The sequence below is a fragment of the Cheilinus undulatus genome, linkage group 1, assembly GCF_018320785.1.
Source record: "Cheilinus undulatus linkage group 1, ASM1832078v1, whole genome shotgun sequence".
Lineage (NCBI taxonomy): Eukaryota > Metazoa > Chordata > Actinopteri > Labriformes > Labridae > Cheilinus > Cheilinus undulatus.
Window position 1 is genome coordinate 49369501 of NC_054865.1, and position 18547 is coordinate 49388047.

Here is an 18547-nt window from a genome sequence, read left to right on the forward strand (position 1 = left end):
CTGAAGCACAACCGGGATTGTGTCAATCCTCCTTCCTGCCTGGTGCCCTTGCTTACTTACCACATCTACACCTCTCCTTAGTTTCAATTTTTGCCCCAAACATGCCTAAAACTTCTTTGCGGTACTGTATATGGGTTTCAGAAAAATATAACACAGGAGTCAACGTTTTTTAATTAATACAGACATTTCAGAATCTTTTTTTACATATCATAGAAAATGAATGCTAGCAGGGGGCAAGTTCAGTAAACAGCATGAGCTTTGGACATAAAAATGACAACTGAGGAGAAAAACAAGAAAGACACCTGTGCTGCATGCCAAGATGTTTCTCACCGGGGTTTAAATAAGGCCCTATGAGTCAATCTTTACCACACAGAATACCCTGAATCTAAAAAGTGCTTCATAAAAGAACTTTGTTGGTTTATTTAGTATTTGAATTAATGTTGAGAGCTCCATATATGAGGAAAAGCAGCATTAAAATCATCTATTCTTGGTCATTTTTCAATCCTGTACCAACATCCAGGCCCGTATCTCTAAATGTACGGAGAATAAATGTTCCTTATCTGTTTTATCAGGTCGTATTATGCTCCTGAAATTTTCAAATAATGCTCTCTGTGTTATCTGGGCAATTTTTCTTCACATTATTGGTTTGGAAAACACAATTGCATTACAATAAATAATTTCATTTCTCCTGTTTGATATTTTTCTGTCCAGAAAAGATGAATTATAATGTTGAATTGCTGGCCATCGTGGAGTTCAGCTGTGATTCCAATCAGAGGAAAGAAAGAATTAATTTGTCAGTGCCAAGGCTATACCTTTTTTATACACTGATGGGATTTTTGATGAGAAAAGGCTGCGTGGGACGGTCCATAATGGACTCATCTGAGGGGCTCTGCCACATTTACATGTCTGCCAGTTGAGGCACAGCCGCCGTTTTCTAATTTTACTGACATGCTTCAATTTCCCGGGCCCATCAGTCCGCTCCCCGCCGCCACAACAGCCCTGCGAGTCATTTCCATTTGACTTTTCTCTTATCTGCACGAAAAAAGCATTTCCATCTACTAGCCAGCGGGTGTTAATGTGAAAGCAGGGGTTTGAATTTTATGTGGAGAGGCCACATTTAAACATTTGACCAGCGTTTGTTCTCGGGGCTGCATATAGAAAACTGATGATAGATAGAGGAGCAAATGTCACAGAAGAAATGGCTTTTGCCATGAATGTTTTATTCAGCTCCGTGTCGCCGCGATCACATTTATACAATAGAAAATGTAAATGTTATGCAGAGTGTTAAAAAACACTATATATTTTATGACCTTCTATAAAAGAGGGTAAAATGACTTTCCATCCAAATAAGGCAGAAATGAAACACATATTTAATGGGAGTGGGAAATAGAAGGTTCCAGGAGGCGGAGGGTGATATTCACTTAACCCGGCGGCCGAGGCGGTTCATCGGCTCTAACCCGCTCAGATTTATGCCCGTCTGCGGTCCGGCTCATCTATCCTGGTTGAATAAAATGGAGGCCTGTCTGTCTGAGAGGCCTGTCCACAGACAGTTGGGTTTTTAAATGTTAATGTCATTCAGATTTATGGGAGGCAGATACGTGGATGCTGAGGATAGACTGGGGTAGATACTGTTTATGTCATTGAAATGAACACAAGCTAAGGCTGGCTACTCAAAGGATGATTCTTAAACCTTAACCAAGCTTAAAAACGTTGGAGACCGCATTAAAAAAAAAAGGGCTGATTAACAAATTTTCATACCTTCAAGCCGACAGAGGTATTATGTCTTCAGGTAGTTGGTCTGTCTTGGTTTCTCTTGTATGTAGGCACCGATGGATTTTTATCAAACTTTGCATAATTGTTCACTCTGCCAGTACTGATTACATTTAGGGGGTCATATGTCAAAGGTCAAGGTCACAAGGCACATCTGCAACATCTCAAGAAGGCTTTGATGGATTTTCATCAAACTTTGCACATACTGTATGTTCACTTTGACCCAAGGATGAACTGATCAGATTTTAGATTTCAAAAGTAGTCGTACACCCCAGTCCTTCTCTTTGTACCCATTACTGTACTGGAAATTTCATAGAGGCATACAACCACCAGGCTAGTTAAAATTATAATCCTCTAAACCAGTGATCATCAACTGGCAGCCTGGGGGGCCACATCAGGCCCCGCACATCTTCCCATCCAGCCCCCAGGACCATTATCAAATTCAGAGCATGTGCAAAGGAAACATCCATCCATCCATTTTCTATACTGCTTATCCCGTTGGGGATCGTGGGGGGCTGGAGCCTATCCCAGCTGTCATTGGACGATAGGCGGGGTACACCCTTGTGGCAGACAGGTGATTCCTGCTGCACAGCAGAGTAGTGAGAGGGAGGGGGTGTGGTGCAGCAGAGGAGAGGGTGTTAATTGTAGACACCTGTGAGCTGAGAGAGGAGAAGAAGGGAGACAATGGATTTCTGGAGGAAGGGTGAAAGAACAGAAGGAGTGCAAATACAAAAAAACAGTAAAAAGAAGTGATTTATCTGCTAAAAACCGGAAAAGAATCTCTTGGAGCCTTCAAAAAGTGGGAATCTGAAATCCTGGAGCAGTGCGAGATCCTGTGTCTGTGGTGGCACTGAAATCTTCTGTGGCCGGATTACCCTCCAGTCTTGGATGTTAAGACTCTTCTAACTGCAAGTTACGCATTACCTTCTCTCCCACATCTATGTTTCACTTTTATTTCTCCTATATCCTAACTTTCACACACATGCACCATTTTGGGTTTTGGCTGAAGAGGCCTTGACCAGTGGACATTGGGTTTTGATTTTGTTTGAACTTGGGGAATATTTATTTAATTTTGCCTGAACCTTGGGGGGGGGGGCATTTGAATCATGGACTGTTTTCGCTTGAGAACCGCTTGAATTATGGACTGTTTGCACTGGAGGAACGTTTCGTTTATGGACTGTTTGCGTTTGAGGAACATTTCATTTGATTTTACATGAACTTTTGGGGGAAGGGACGTTTGATTTATGGTCTGATGAACTTTGGGAACACTGAAATTGTTTTGTTTGTGCTGTGGGGCATTTGAATTATGTTGAACTGTTGGAACAATTGGGGTCATTCCCTGAATGAACTGATTTATGTTGTAAATTGATGAAATGCATGGAGAAATCTGCCTTAATTGAAAAGTGTTGTGTTGTTGTACTGTTAATCGTGTCCTTAAAGGATTTTTGAGTTCTGTTGCCCTGAAATTTGGTTAAAAGCAAAGACAAAAAGAGACATAACTGATTCTTGGCCTTCAATCCTTTTGTAGCAGAATTGTTATTTTCTTTAGGCCTTAAATATCTTTTCTCCACCCTGAAATTTTAAATGATAGACTTAATTGTCTGTCTGGCGCCCAGTTAAATTAACATTTATATTTCTGGCCTTTAGTTACGCTACACCCTGGACTGGTCGCCAGTCAATCGCAGGGCTTACATAGAGACAGACGACCAGGCACGCTCACTTTCACACCTGCAGCCAATTTAGAGTCACCAAGTAACCTAATGAGCATGTTGTTGGTGGTGGGAGGAAGCTGGAGTACCCGGAGAGAACCCATGCGGGAGAACATGCAAACTCCACAAGGACCTGACCAGGAAGCGAACCAGGAAGCGAACCAGGAAGCGAACCAGGAAGCTTCTTGCTGTGAGGCAACAGTGCTAACCCTGCCACCGTGCATCAGAATCAGAATCAGAATCTTTATTAATGACCACACAAACAATTTGGTGGAATCTGCTTTCAATACAGCACTTGAAAAGGATGCTCACATCAACGGTGTCATCACAGAACAGACAAAAAACATTAGACATTAGACAACAGTACGACAAAAAGGATTGAGAGAATTGAGCATTGAGAGGAAACTTGTTTTTGTACATTTTTGTATTTCTGGTGTCTTTTTTTTATCAACTCTCTACAGCTCTTAAACAACTCCAAAAACAACTTAGACTGAAACAGTTTAATCAGGAATGACTTTATGTTTCATCCATTTTCCAGAAACCCCCCAGTCAGCTGTTAGTAGCATTTATAATGCATGTCAAACATGTATTTATCATTTCATTCTTGGTAAAAACTGACATTTTCTGTGGAAATGTTTGGCTTCAGATGTCTTGGAAATGCAAGTTTCCTGCTTGGGTTTTTTAGCATCAAATTCAGTAACAGACAACATATCAGCCATAGAAATATTCACCTAAATATCTCAGTCGCCCCCTTGTGGCTGGCTGTGATATAGGGACTGATCTCACTGTTGGAGCCTAAAAATGACAAATATTCCACAGTAAATAGAAATATCTAAACACAAATATGTTAATTTCTTTATTATTTGAAAGTTCAGTCCCCAAAGGTCCTGTTGAGGAAAAAGCTGGCCCTTGTACAAATGTAGTCGATGACCCCTGCTCTTAACGCCTACACACTGATTCTCATCTGGTGGGTTGTAACTCAAAGGTTTGTTGTTAAAGTGTTTTCTAAGGTTGTAGATGTGTGCCTGGAAAACAAAAATGTGTCAAAAAAATGTGAACTGTACATCCACTTATTAATTTAATTTTATATTATTCCCTTTTCCAATAATTACACATCAAGATCTTGGCTTTTTGATCTCATTATTATGGAATCACACAGCTGGTTTTCCCATGATAATGTGTTCATTTCTACATATCATTAGTGAATATTCAAACTTTAATTAAATTATAAGCAAACAGGGAAGCACAGGAAATGAACTGTATAAATGCATGTCTGACAAAATTTGAAAAGTTGGCTCTCAGGTGTGCTGTGTCTTTAAGAGTAATTTTGAACAGGCATATCGAACGCTGACAAAGACAGTGTGGAAAAACACAACGACCAGTAATAAAGCAACCCTAGAGGACATATCTACGTGGCAGCTCTACAGTTTTTCTGTTAATGACGCAGCTAAAAGGGGGAAATTGTTTAAGTGTGCTCCAATCTCAGCTTTAGTAAAATACATTTCTCTCTAGGCTTCAGTAATGACATGTTTATAAAATCTTTTTGGCTATAGACAGTGCAAAACACATGAAAGCCTGCTTGGAGTTTGCAAAAATACTCCAAATGAAATGTTCATTTAGACAGCTATTTTTAATTCTAATCTCAGTCTTAGTCTCTAGACTAAATGCCTTTTAGTTTTAATCACATTTCAGTCATTTTTACCCTTTATAGTTTTAGTCTAGTTTTAGTCCATTAACAGGTCTCACATTTTAGTTTTTGTTTGTAGTCTAAGCATTTATTCTCTTGCCTGAATCTGGTACTAAAACATGTTATTGTGTTCTCCGCACTATGCCTAACCTGAGGTCCCTGCTTTCTACTGCTGAGAGGCAGAAGAGATACAGATGTACTGTTTTATGGCAGCTTTAGCCACAATGGAGAAATATTGATTTTGAATCTCTTTCAAAAACTAAATAACATTTTAGTCTCTAAAGTTGATAACAGGAAGAAAACTCCAAGGCACTCTCTTTATGCATTAAAATGCCTTTATTTTCACGGCATGGTCATGTGTAGACCTTAAGGTCTTAGGCCGGCCACACACTAGACGATTTTTACTTTTACTTTACGATTTTTTACTCAGCCAGATTGTCACATCACTGAAGACCACACACCTGCCGACCTGCCCATGACCTTGTGTGATCATGTGACTTCAGAAAAAAACACCTACGGATGTCTGTCGATACCGTCTTGCTGACTCTCCACAACAGGCTGTTCTGGCATGTGTTACAGGTGCAGCAACAATCATAGAACAAGGGAAAGACTCAGAACGAAATCCTGACTGGAATTAAGGTAAAGTTGAAGAATGTACATATGATCTGTCTGGTGACGCTACCCAGTGTGCTCACTCTCACTGGTTGTTGTGGGTACTCGGTCAGTGGCACTACGACCCAGAATCATAACTATCAAACAATTCAGGGTCTGGGAGGCTACGACACAATTTGGAGCAGTAAATTAATTGTGTTGACACCACACACATGCAGACTTCTCAGACAAATATTCGACTGTGACTTGGTATACGCCCTTGTTATCAACTTTATGAATCCTTTTTCCAAAGAGCACCTCAAACAAACTTTGAGTCCTAGAAGCACTCCTTATGGTTTTTTTGAACATTTTAGTCTCGTTTAGTCATCCTCACGAAAAAATTAACTAACTTTTAGTAAGTTTCTGTCAACAAAGATCTGTTTTTGGTTTGTCTTAGTCTAGTTTTTTCATGGAGGTTAAGGCTGTGGACAAACATTTTTGGTCATAGTTTAGTCGACAAACAAGCCTGCTTGGAATTTGCAAAAACTCAGATCAGTGGAGGGCTGCAGTGATGCTTGTCCTTCTGGAACTTCGTCCCATCACACAGGATCTCTGGAGCTCAGTCAGAGTGACCATCAGGTTCTTGGTCACCTCGCTTAATAAGTCCCTTCTCTCCTGATTACTCAGTTTGGCCGAGCGACCAGGTCTTGGAAGAGCCCTGGTTGTGCCAAACTTCTTCCATCTGAGAACCATGGCGGTCACTCAGGGACCTGGGGGTCCAGACTTCTACTTTGTTGCTGTGTTGTCAAACATGTTTCAGTAAGGTTTATGATTGTGGTGGTGTGATCACATTGACACCACATATTTGAGGATTATTTGGAAAGATATTTGCTTGCACCGCCCCCACCACTGGGGGGTAAATCAGACCCATAATCAGGTTTAAAATCTTTAAATTGTTGCCAGGCTTGTGTCTTAAGATGTTTCACTCTGCAGCACTCTGAAAAGCTTCTGCAGGAAACAAACAGAGCACAATCTCAAGGTTTTCCCCCTTTTTCTCAGTTTGTTTGTTATTGGCTTGAAAAAGGAGAAAAGCAATATACAAGTTAATTTTATTAGCACACAGAGTGCTTTTGTCCAGCGGAGCTTGAAGAGAAAGAGGGAGCAGCAGAAAAGAAAGGCGAGAGGAGAGAGAGAGAGAGAGAGGGAGCACACTGGCATGAAAGCCAAGAGTATTAATTCTCCTCCCATCCTCCTGCTGTGTTGTGATAGACTGAGTAATATGCAGGCTCACTTTCTATGCCAAAGGCTAGACGAAGGCTCAGAGGAGAAGATGCTCTGAGTCAGTCTCCCTCTGCTTGCCTCGCTTCCTCTCCGTCTCTTTCTTTTCCAGCTCTTTAAACTTTAGCAATGTTAACAGTAGAAAAAGTAAAACAATCACTTGATTTTCCCCTGAGATCCAGATTTACCCACAAATATTCCACACAATCTGCCTCCCCTCTCTCTCTCCCCTCTCCGCATGCATGTGTGTGCATGGGTCGATACAGTATAAATTAGGCAAACACCGAGCCTCACCGGCCTCCATGCAGAGTGACTGTGTATTAAATCACGTTAATTGATTAGCTGGAGTTCAGGAGAGGACAACATTAGATCACGCTCGCCCCTCGGCTGCTCCGCTAAAGTGGCTCCTGCTCGTTCAGGTGACGACCTCAACACCCACACTCACAATTAATCCACTGTCCACTTCTAACTCTCCTGGTTACTTTCTACATCTACACCCAGTTCGTCAAGAAGCCTTATGTGAGAAAAATGCCTCAAACTCAAGCCCTAAGCTGATGTTCATCCTCATGTTTAGGTTTCCCAGCAGGAGAACGGGCAGTTTATCCTCTCTCTGCAACATTATCACTTTCATTTACTAAACAGTGGTCACAGCCTCTGTGTCAGGGGTGTCAAACTCCAGGCCCAGGGGCGAATCTGGTCCGTGGTACAGTTCTACTCAGCCCACCAGATCACATGATATTTTACCAGTAGGAGGTCTGCAGATTTCCTCCAATATAGCAACGTAAACTTAACCTTGATGACTGAAAACATCCTAGTTAAATCAGAAGAATTAGAAAGAGTAAAGAGTTAAAATTATCTGATGAAAACTCAGGAATGTGAGAAAAGAAAGACTGTTTTTATTTCATATTTTGATCTTTTTTTCAAAAGATAATTTGGACTTTTACCTCATTTACCATTTAGATTGACTTTTATGACCTTTTTGATTTGAAATCTTACATATTTATCAAATTTTTTTACCTATGATTCCACAATTTATCTCATATTTTTACATTTGAAATTCATGATGTAGAGTTTTAGCTTCTATTTTTGATTTTAAACTTTATTACATATTTTCACTTGTCACTAAAGTGTGACAATTTTTTTTGTTTTTTGTTTTCTGTACAGAAACAAATCCAGCTTTCCTTTGTTTCGTAGAAAGAGAGTTGTTATCTGTTACTGATTATGGTGATGTGATTTACAGACCTGCTGCAGCTTCAGCTCGAAAGCCTTTGGACAGTGTGGATCATTCTGCTCTTAGACTTATTACTGGTGATGGGTACAGAACTCATCATTGTGTTCTGTATGAGAAGGTCGGTTGGCCTTCTCTGGAAGAGAGGCGCAACAGACACTGGTTTTTATATATCTTTAAGGCCCTCGTAGGAAAATTACCACCTTATATCTCAACCTTAGTGGAGTGGAATGCTGGTAGCGACACGACTTGCTCTGCTGATCTATTACTTCTTAAAGTTTCTCGAGCTTGTACTGAACTTGGTAAAACAGCTTTTTCCTGTGATGCTCCAAGCTCATGGAACGTCCTCCAACAAATTCTAAAAACTGACATTCTTCCCTTTCTTTCTGAGTTCAGGACTTTGATTTCTAGCCAGTGTTTCACCTTGCAACTGCTTTACCTGATTTGAATTCATCTACATTTGTCAGTGATTGTTGTTCTCAGTGACTGTTTCTATGCACTGTACTTTGTTTTATTGTGCTGCGGTTTTAATGCGCCTGTAATCTCTACGGCATTGAAAATGAGGGGAACCTCAATGTCCTTTCAAGAATAAAAAAAGGTTTGAAATGAAATGAAATTTTCACTTTTAAACTCATGATTTGGGGTTTTTTTGCTCATATTTTGACCTTTTCAAGTCCTAACTTTTAATCCCAATTATTGACCTTTCCAATCAAAAATTTAAAAATTTATCTCATATTCTGACCTTTAAAACTCGAGGTGCAGGCATAAACAGCTGTTTTCAAGTCCAACCACAAATCCTCTATTGGATTGAAACCATTTCTGTGTAGCTTTTGCAGTATGCCTCAGTTCATTTTCTTGCTGAAAAATACATTTTCTCCCAAGCTGTAGTTCTCTTGCATACTGAATAAAATTGTCCTCCTGGATTTTCCTATATTTTGCTGCATTCATTTTACCCTCTAAATGCTGAGAAGCATCCCCACAGCATGATGCTGCCAACACCATGCTGTACCGTGGAGATAGTGTGTTTGCGGTGATGAGCAGTGTTTGGTGCATCATGGCCAAAAAGCTCTATTTTGGTCTCATCAGACCAAAGAACTTTCTTCCACTTGACCATGGAGTCTCCCACATGCCTTTTGAAGAACCCTAGTCCAGATTTAATCTGAGTTTTCTTCAACAGTGGCTTTCTCTTAGACACTCTTCTATAAAGCTTTGGCAGCTGAAGAACCAGGGCATCAGTTGTATGCAGAGACTCTCCCGTCTCAGCTGCTGAAGTTTGTAACTCCTTCAGGTGTCTAGTTGTGGCCTCTTTCACAAGTCTCATTTTCTTGTATGAAAAGCCAAATTATATTGACCATGATTGAAATAAAAGGGTTAAAAACATTCAAGGGGGAGAAAACTTTTTAAAGGCAATGTACGCCAATGAAAGCATACTGCTTGAAAATATCAGGCATGCATTTCCTCATCCATGTCTCAGCTGATTCCGCGGCCGTACTTTACATCTCTTCTGATGGCTCCTCTCTTTTAACTGTTGATCAATATTCATCAGCTCTAATACGCTTGGTTGTAGTAACCGTGGTTACTGGATGCAAACAAGCAGGAAATGTTGCAAGAAACCAGGAACTGGCACAAAAAATCCCACTGCAGAGTAGCACCTGGGCTCAATATTGCAGAGCGATGCAACAGTTATGCTGTTCACAAAAAGCTCAGAGTAAACTGTTTTTCCTTTTCCAGCCCATGGTCTAGTGTGTGTGTGTCTGCTTTGGTCACACTCGTCTCTGATAGACTGACGGGGAGTGAGGGGAAGAGGAAGAGAAAGAGGCGAGAATAACGAGCGGATAAAAGCGTGTCAGCAGGTCAGCTGGTCAAGCAGTGAGGGATCAACTTCCAAACACTGAGACGCACCCTGAAAACAGAGCGACAGAAAGAGGGCAGACATGTCTGAGAAAACACATCGGACAAACCAAACACGAGCACAAAGAGAGATAAAAAAGACCAGACGGACAGGATGGGAAGGAAAATTGACCCTGAAACATTGTTCAATCTCAGAGAGAGCGTGTTAGTATAACCATCTGATTTTTTTGCACTTTTACCCTCTATTTCCACAAGTTAAATCTTACTTATAGTGCTTAATTTGGGATGGTTTTCATTGTTCAAAGCTCATATTTAGAGCCTGTGTGTATTATGAGAGCAGTGCTGTCTGAAATAAGTCCCACTCTTACACATTTGTGCACATAAAACTCAAGTTTGATCTATAACCAGCAACAAAAATGATATTTCAGACACTTACGAATCATTACTAACAGATGTGGCTGCTAAATCTAACAAAAGGCGAAGCTTTGCATGGTTGGACTGTGACCAAAAATCAATGTTTTTAAGGTTATGTTTGGTGCATTGTTGGCAGACAAAGAGGTGACACTGAAATAAATTGCAGCATAATAAATGAAGTGGTCTGGATAGAAAATAAAGAGTGAATTAATCCATCGCATCCCACCACATCATGTGTCACTGACTAACAAAGCCAACTCCCTCTCCTTAAAATGATGGTTTTATGGAGCCAATTTGCAACAGCAATAATAAAAAGTTAATGCTGCATGGATTAGGTTTTTATTCACTGAATGAGAAAGAGTCGATAATTAAAATATCTGGGAAGTGGCAAAAATATTGACCCTGAACAAACAAGTCAGGAAAATGTTTCCAGAGAAGGGAAGGAGTTTAATTTCAGCCAAAATATCTAATCTTCCAAGACAATATCAACACTTACTGAAAAAAGAGAATGGTTAAACTTTCACTCACAGAAGTTTGAGTTAAGAAAAAGATCAGGATCTTTGTTTTAAAGAAGAAATCAGTGTGCTGCTGTTGGGAGGAAATTAATTCATTTTTCACTTCCTAACAAACACAGAAGCACAAAAGCACGAAATTCATACACGTCACAACGTCTTGTAACCAGAGGCGAACTTAGCAATTTTGGGGTCCAAGGTGAACACAGGCATGGGGGCCCTCCTCTTTCTTTGTTCTCCTCTTTTAAATTCTTCAAAGAATGAGCTACCTACAGCATCTTCTTTTACTCAGTCTTCACACAACAATGATCTAAGGATGTCTGGGACTGGACTAAAAATAATCCAATCAGGATAGGCTTAATACTAACCTGAAACGCCAGCTGGATTTGTTTCACACATCCATCTGGAAAACCTTCAATATACAGTGTTTGGGAAAGGGCAGAGCCTTTGAAAATAAAACTTGAGGGTGACTGGATGAACGCTCTGTCTGTCACATATTTACGGGCCAGTCAGAGCAACAAAACGTGACGTCGTAGCTGCTACTGAGGAGTAAATTCCATTCAGAACTGCATAACACGAACCATGGCGACTGTAGACATGTCAGTACACAACTTTTGTCACTTTTGAAAGAAAACAACTCACTGCTGTTCTTTGTTCTTCTTGTATCGAAGACATGTCGTCAAGTTCTGATAAAACTGGTGCTTCAGTACTATCCATGCTAATCTCTTCCTCCATAATTGCACTGGCCTCTTGTTGCTGCTTGCTTACGTCATGACTCTGCCGCGCCTGTCACTTTCTAACCGGGCCCAAATGGTTCAGACGGGAGCTTTGCAAGATGGATTCGCTAGTGAGAAACACGGAAACGGGCGTATCCATCTGCTTTGCAAAGTTAGCTTAATACTAGTTTAACAATAATTTATTTTACAACTTTAATGAAAGAGAAACGTGCAAAAATTTTGGCAATTAGACTCCATCGTGATGTATTCATGTACTTGAGGGGTAGTGATGCAAACAATAGGAATAGGATACCACCCGAGACTGCACTAGAGACTAGACGCTGGTGTTGTTGTTGATGAAGGATGCAGGATCACCTGAGGAGTAGACTTCTGAGAAGCTGGACCAGGAGCATATGAGCTGGCTTGGAGGAGGAGACCGAGGTATGCAGGATGAGATGAGCAGGAGACGCTGATGAACTGAATGGAGGTAGCTGGGGTGGAGGAGGGTTGCAGCATCCACACTGAAATGACAGGCTAACTGTGAAAGAGAGGACAACAGCTTTAAAATAAGACAGCAGCATGATTGGTCAAACAAGATTGTGGTAGAATCTGATTGGCTAAGTACTGAAGAGAGTAAATGCCCATAATCAGCTGATCACCAGGGCAGGAAGAGAGAGAGAATGAAAGAAGGGACACCAATGATGGCTGATAAATGAGAAGAAGAACTTGAACTTTCACTGAGCTCCATAAAAACACAGAAACCGGTAAATGAATGCACACACTACTTAAACTGTAAAATTAACACTCCTGCATGTTTTTTGACCAGCCTATATTTCATAGTAAAATTATTTTTGCAGTCTTCTAATGCGTTCAATCATTTGTTTTAACTGTGCTAAATGATATTTAGTTATGGCTGAGATATTTCAGCGTAGAAACTTAATGGAGCATTGCCTCATGCCCGATGATGTGCAAGTTAAAATTTTATAAGAAGTTAATCTAATGGCGGCCAAGGCCTCCCACTTATTCTACTGCTAGAATGGACAGTGCTAAATTTCTTCTCCTGCTCTATCAGAGCTGATTCTCTGCAGCTGAGATGTACTAAACAGCTGTCCTCTTAGGAAAACAATCTGCCAGCCAGGGCCAGCTGTGTGGACTGGATAATGGGGCGGGTAACTGGGGCAGCGAACTGTGGAGTGTCATTTGTCGAAGTCCAGTTCACTGATCTGGACTTTGCTGATGATGCTGTGATCCCTGCAGATGTGAAAAGTTGAAAAGTTATGTATAAATAAGTAAGGATAAAAAGAAGTTAAGATTATTATTATTGCAAGATTATTTAAAAAGTTGATTAAGTTTAAGAGCATGATATATGCACAAGAAGAGTTGAATAAAATGACTAAAAATATTAAAAACATTTAAAATACTTTTAATATCAGTTTTATGTAATGAGAAATAGTTCAAGTACTAAAAGAGGGTTTAAAATACATTATTTACCTCATTCTTTAATGTTAAAAGTGAGATTTGGTTATGTTTATCCTTGCTCTACTTAGTAGGCTGAGCTAAGATCATCTGTGATCGATTGCTTTTGCCTCACAGAAATGCTAGGGGGACACGCGGTCTTTTCCTCATTCTACTAAAAGCACTTCATGAGGAAACAGCACAGAATCACTGTTGTGATTATTTCTCCCATTTTTCAGGTATGTTTATGGTAAAAAGTACAGCTAACATGTCCGAAATGACTTTCTAACATGTTTAGAGTTTTGTGACGATGTTGTTGTAATGTTTTGAGTAAGTTTAAGACGTGTTTGTGAAGAGTAACTTTGCTAGTGAGCGAGCCCTTGCTCAGAGCTGCAGAATGACCCGTAGCTGTGCTGCGTGTAGCGTGGTCTATGTTATTCTTCTGTTTCTCATGTGAACTGATGCAGAAAAGTGTTGAGAAAATGTTTGTTTTCTATGTGTTTTTATTTATACATTTAGCATTAGTTTGAGAAGGAATATTTGTTTTTGAGCACTTAAGATATATTTTTGACTTAAAGAAAGGAAATTAAGAAAAGAATTCATCAAAGTTAATACTGTTTATCTTGTCTGCTTTAAGGAAATATGAGTATTACCTACCTCTCCCTCTTCCTGTGTTGAAACAAGCATTGTACATGCATATTTTGTAGAGTGTTTATATTTGTAAAATGTGTTAAAGATTCTACCAAAAGCTCTTAATGAGGAAACAGCACAGAATCACTGTTGTGATTATTTCTCCCCTTTTTCAGGGGTGTGACACAGAGACCGTAGACATCCTTGTAGGGGCTCTAAACTTTGAGTGAGGAAGCTGTATTACCGGGAATGCATGTCTCCTGTGCCAGATCAAAGATCCAGGCATTTTAGGATGCTTGGATTCTGCCATCGAATCTGTGACTGTGAATGGTGAGAGCGTGGAAGTTGTGGAGCAGTTCACCTGGCTTGGCAGTATAATCCATTATTCTTCAGACTGCAAAGCTGAGACCTACCACACACTCTCTAATGGGGCAGTGTGTTCACTGAGCAAGACAGTGTGGCGTTCCTGTTACCTGAGCATGTGGACGAAAGCCGGAGTCTTTCAGTCCTTGGTCCTTCCGGTCTTACTATACTGTTGTGTGGCCTGGATGTTGACCGATGGTCAGAGGCGCCAGCTGGACTCCTTTGTGACGACTTCTCTTGGTGCATTAGACTGTGTGTCTGATGCTGACATGATCAGTAGAGTGAGGATGGGAAGAGACAGCGGGTTGATACGGGAATGACAGCTGTGCTTTTACAGGCTTTCAGGTGCCCAGATCACTATGGGCTTGTCCAGATGCTAGGGCAACCTTATAGATCATGGGAGGGGCCTGGGGAGATGGAGTGTGGACCTGGCGCAGGCTTGGATGATGGCAATCAGGAGGCCAGACCAGTGCAGGACCGAGGTTGACGTTGCAAAGTGCCAAACTGGTATATGCTCCCATATCTGAGAAAAACTGAAAGCAAAATGAGTTTATTCTTTCTAAACGCACACAATTTCATGTAGGAGTACGCCATGCTTATCTTTTGAACAGAAACTTCAAACTCATGCTGCAATAGAGGAAAAAAATGCCTCCTCTGTGTCCATCTGAGCAGTCTTTCCAAGAAAGCCTCCACTCAGAGGGAGCATTTCTCAGAAACGTCATTCCATTTACACCATACATGCATTCTAAGAAACTCTTAAGTAGCAGAGCTCATCATTATCTCCAACAATGTACAGCTTCTTTTGAGCGGGTACAAAACTGGACTTCAGATGAGAGAAGCATGAAGAGCATTTATTTATTTCACAGCACATTAAAGCGAAGCGTGCTTCCAGCCGCTGCTATCAGAGGCGATCTGAATGAGCGCTACCTGAAGGAGACATTTTCCTCTCCTTGTTTTGGATCTTACAAAAAGAGAGTGCTGGACTCACTCGCAGCGTGATGCATCCCTGTGTGGCGTGCATGAATGTGGCCACCATGTTGGATTCTGATAGCCTATCTCTATCTCTAGAGTAAATGTATCTAGGTAGGAACACCAGCCCAGGATGTGTTTCATTGCTCTGATCCCCGCTGTGAAAGTTGATGGGGTTTCCCACAGAGGACGTGCAAAATGATCCCGGCAAGTGATTTGAGCGTGTGTGGTATGGGTGTGTAATAAAAACGCAGGCAGACTTTGCTGTGTAATGTGACATGCTGTGTGTATTCTGTCTGTGTGTTACAATTATGCTCGAACAGGTGAGATAGGAAGCGAGTCTGATTGAAAAACCGGGGCGAAGTGATCTCACGCTGCGGCTCTCATTTTACCTCACAACAGCCTGGAAGCCCATTTGATTGTTGCTGTGTGACTTATTTCAATGTCTGCCAATCTTCGGAACACTTCTTCTTCTGTTTCAACTCGTCTCAACTCATCATCAGAGGGTAGCCAGGACAGCTGGACACAATGAGGCTGAAGAAATTAAATGAAAATGACCAAAAGGCAAATAAATGGAGGGAAAAATCCTTGTAACTTTACCTAAATCATTCAGAGAGCTGGGTTTTCCATGGCATTTGTAAACCTAACACAAAAGTAAGTAAATTTGTGTTTGGTAGACTATTTCTTTGTTGTAATAATGCTTCTTGACAATAAATCTTTCCATTGGAAAGCCTGTTTATTTACCTTTTAAATGATGCCACATTTGTAAGGAACATTAATTTGTGGGATGAGCAGCAGAGCTGAGAGCTCATGAAAAGTTCGTCAACCCCTCTCTGCCAGTGCCAAACAGCTTATTCTGCCATTTTCTCTTGTTTGGTGGATTGGATGATTGAAATCTCAAGAAAAAAGACATTCTGGATATTTAACAATTCATTCATTTAACAAACAGGAGCCTCAGTAGCGTGTTGAAGCCTGGCACCTCCTCCTCATGCTGGTCACCAGCCTGGTCACACACTGCTGTGGAACGGCATCCCATTCTTCAACCAGTATTTGTTGCAAGTCAGCCAGTGTAGATGTGTTAGCCACTCTGGCACCAACAGCACGCCCAAGCTGATCCCTCAAGTGTTCAATGAGGTTAAGGTCAGGACTGCTGGCAGGCTATTCCATCTTCTCCACTCCCAAATTCTGGAGGTAGTCTCTGATTTAACCCCGCTCTGTGGGGGCGAGAGTTGTCATCCTGGATAGGTTAGAGTTCAAGCATCAAGGAGATGTAGGATTTCCACTGGTTGCAGAATCTCATCTCGATATTTCCCTGCATTGAGATTGCCTCCGATGCTTTTCACGTTGCATCTACCTCAAGATTTGACTCTATCAGTGCAGCAATCAGCACAGCGTTCCCCGCGTCTTTTCCACATTTAGGCCATACCATCCAACTACTAATCAGGCACCTGACTACCTGCACCAGGGGTTACCAGACACTCAAAACAAGAGTCAGTAGCAACAACAGAATAAGCTGTTTGGCAAAGGCAGAGAAGTTCTTTGCAAATGCATGTTTCTCACAAATGTGTCTCCATTTAAAAGAGAAATAAACAGGCTTTCCAAGATTTATTGCCGAGAAGCATTGTTACAACAAAGAATCAATCTAGCGAACACAAATATCTACATTTTGTGCTAAGTTTGTTAACATCCATCTGGGCAACACCCCATATGCGGTGTTTGGGAAGGGGAGAATATTTTGAAATAGATCTCAGAGGGTAAATGGATGAACATCCTGTCTTTCACATCCATTATGGGTCAATCAGAGCAACAAAGAGACAGTTAGCCTTTATCATGTCAATCTAGGATTCTTCACTATTAGTGGAGCCAGTTAGTGAATTAATCTCTTGCTGAAGCTGGCCAGGAGAAGAGCAGAAACATTTTTTACACCAAGAAAAGCTTTCAGTGTGGCTTTTGCCATTTTTAACGAAGAACTGATGTCCACTTCTGATGAAACTATTGCTACAGCATCATCCATAGTAATCTCTTCATCAGATGCCATTTTCAAAACCAGGCTTGCAGTCACTTCAAGAAAACCACATCTGTAGCTAGCCTCTTTTCCTTAGTTGATGCTGATTGGCTAAGTTATTCTCTGGCCAGGAACAAGCCTAGCAGCTTAAAGTTTTGCAAAGTGGATCCTCCTGATAACAGGACAAGAATCTGGTCAATCCATCTGCAGCGTAAATGAACAGTTTATGTTTTAGCAGCAGCTGCCACCTTTCTATGATCTTTTTGTCCTACAGGCCTGACAGTCATGAGTAGACTGGAACCATTTCCTCACAACATACAGTTTGTACCTGACTCTTGTACCTGATAGAATCTTAGTTGACATAGTGATGTAGGACTTAATTGTCTCCCTGTTGCTCTGCTGTACGTACTCACATCCTTTTACACCCTCCTCTGTTTTGAGTCGTCTGTCCGAGGTGATGAATGTGTGAACAAAACTGTCTCCTCTCTGTGTCTCTCCGTCTCTACGTGGCGTGGACACCGTTTCCTGGAGGAGGTGTGCAGAGAGTCCTCCTGCCGCTGCATGTTTTATCTTCTGTCAGCGAGCTTTCAGCGGCGCGCTCCGCCTTTCAGTGATTTACTGTCTCACAGCAGCCTCGTCACTGCACCGGGGAACCGTGCGAATCTGTGCGTGTGCCTTAACGGAGATGGAAATTGATGATGTGAGAGATAAATGAGAAAATATAATGTGAGGAAGATCTTTTAAGGAACAAATAATGCCTCACAAAAAGTTAATTTAATGGACACATTTACAATATTTGCTATCAAGTGCAAAGTAAAGTCGACTCTAGCTTTAAAATGAAATTTTTTTTTAACTGTTTCATCCTTTTTTCGAGCAAAATCCGCCTTAATAAATAGATTTAATCTCTCTAATAAAAAGTACAACTCTGTTATTGCGTGATTAATGAATTTGTGCCGTTTTTCATTAAACTGAAGGACAGAGAAACAATGATGTCACCCAGAGACTAAATTCCTGCAGCTCCTCCGTGTCCGGTGAATAATGAAACAACTGCAAGGACACGGTGACAGCAGCCATGTTGGTTTTACTGGGATGAGCTCTCCCTTCAAATAAAACTCACTTGGATGGAACAATGGGGAGAGCTATGTGCAGGAGGGTGAAAGCAGGCAGCGTAAAGACATAACTTATGATTTAATTTATTGAGAGACATTATTAGTATTGTAAATTGTGGAAAACAATATAAATCATCAAGAAACAAACATCAGAAAACTATCAACAGGAATAAACAGAAGTATGTTGTATAAAAAATACTAGAAGGAGATTACAGCCTACGCTTGCAGTTATTTTAATGCTGTTATCTTAAGATCACAAG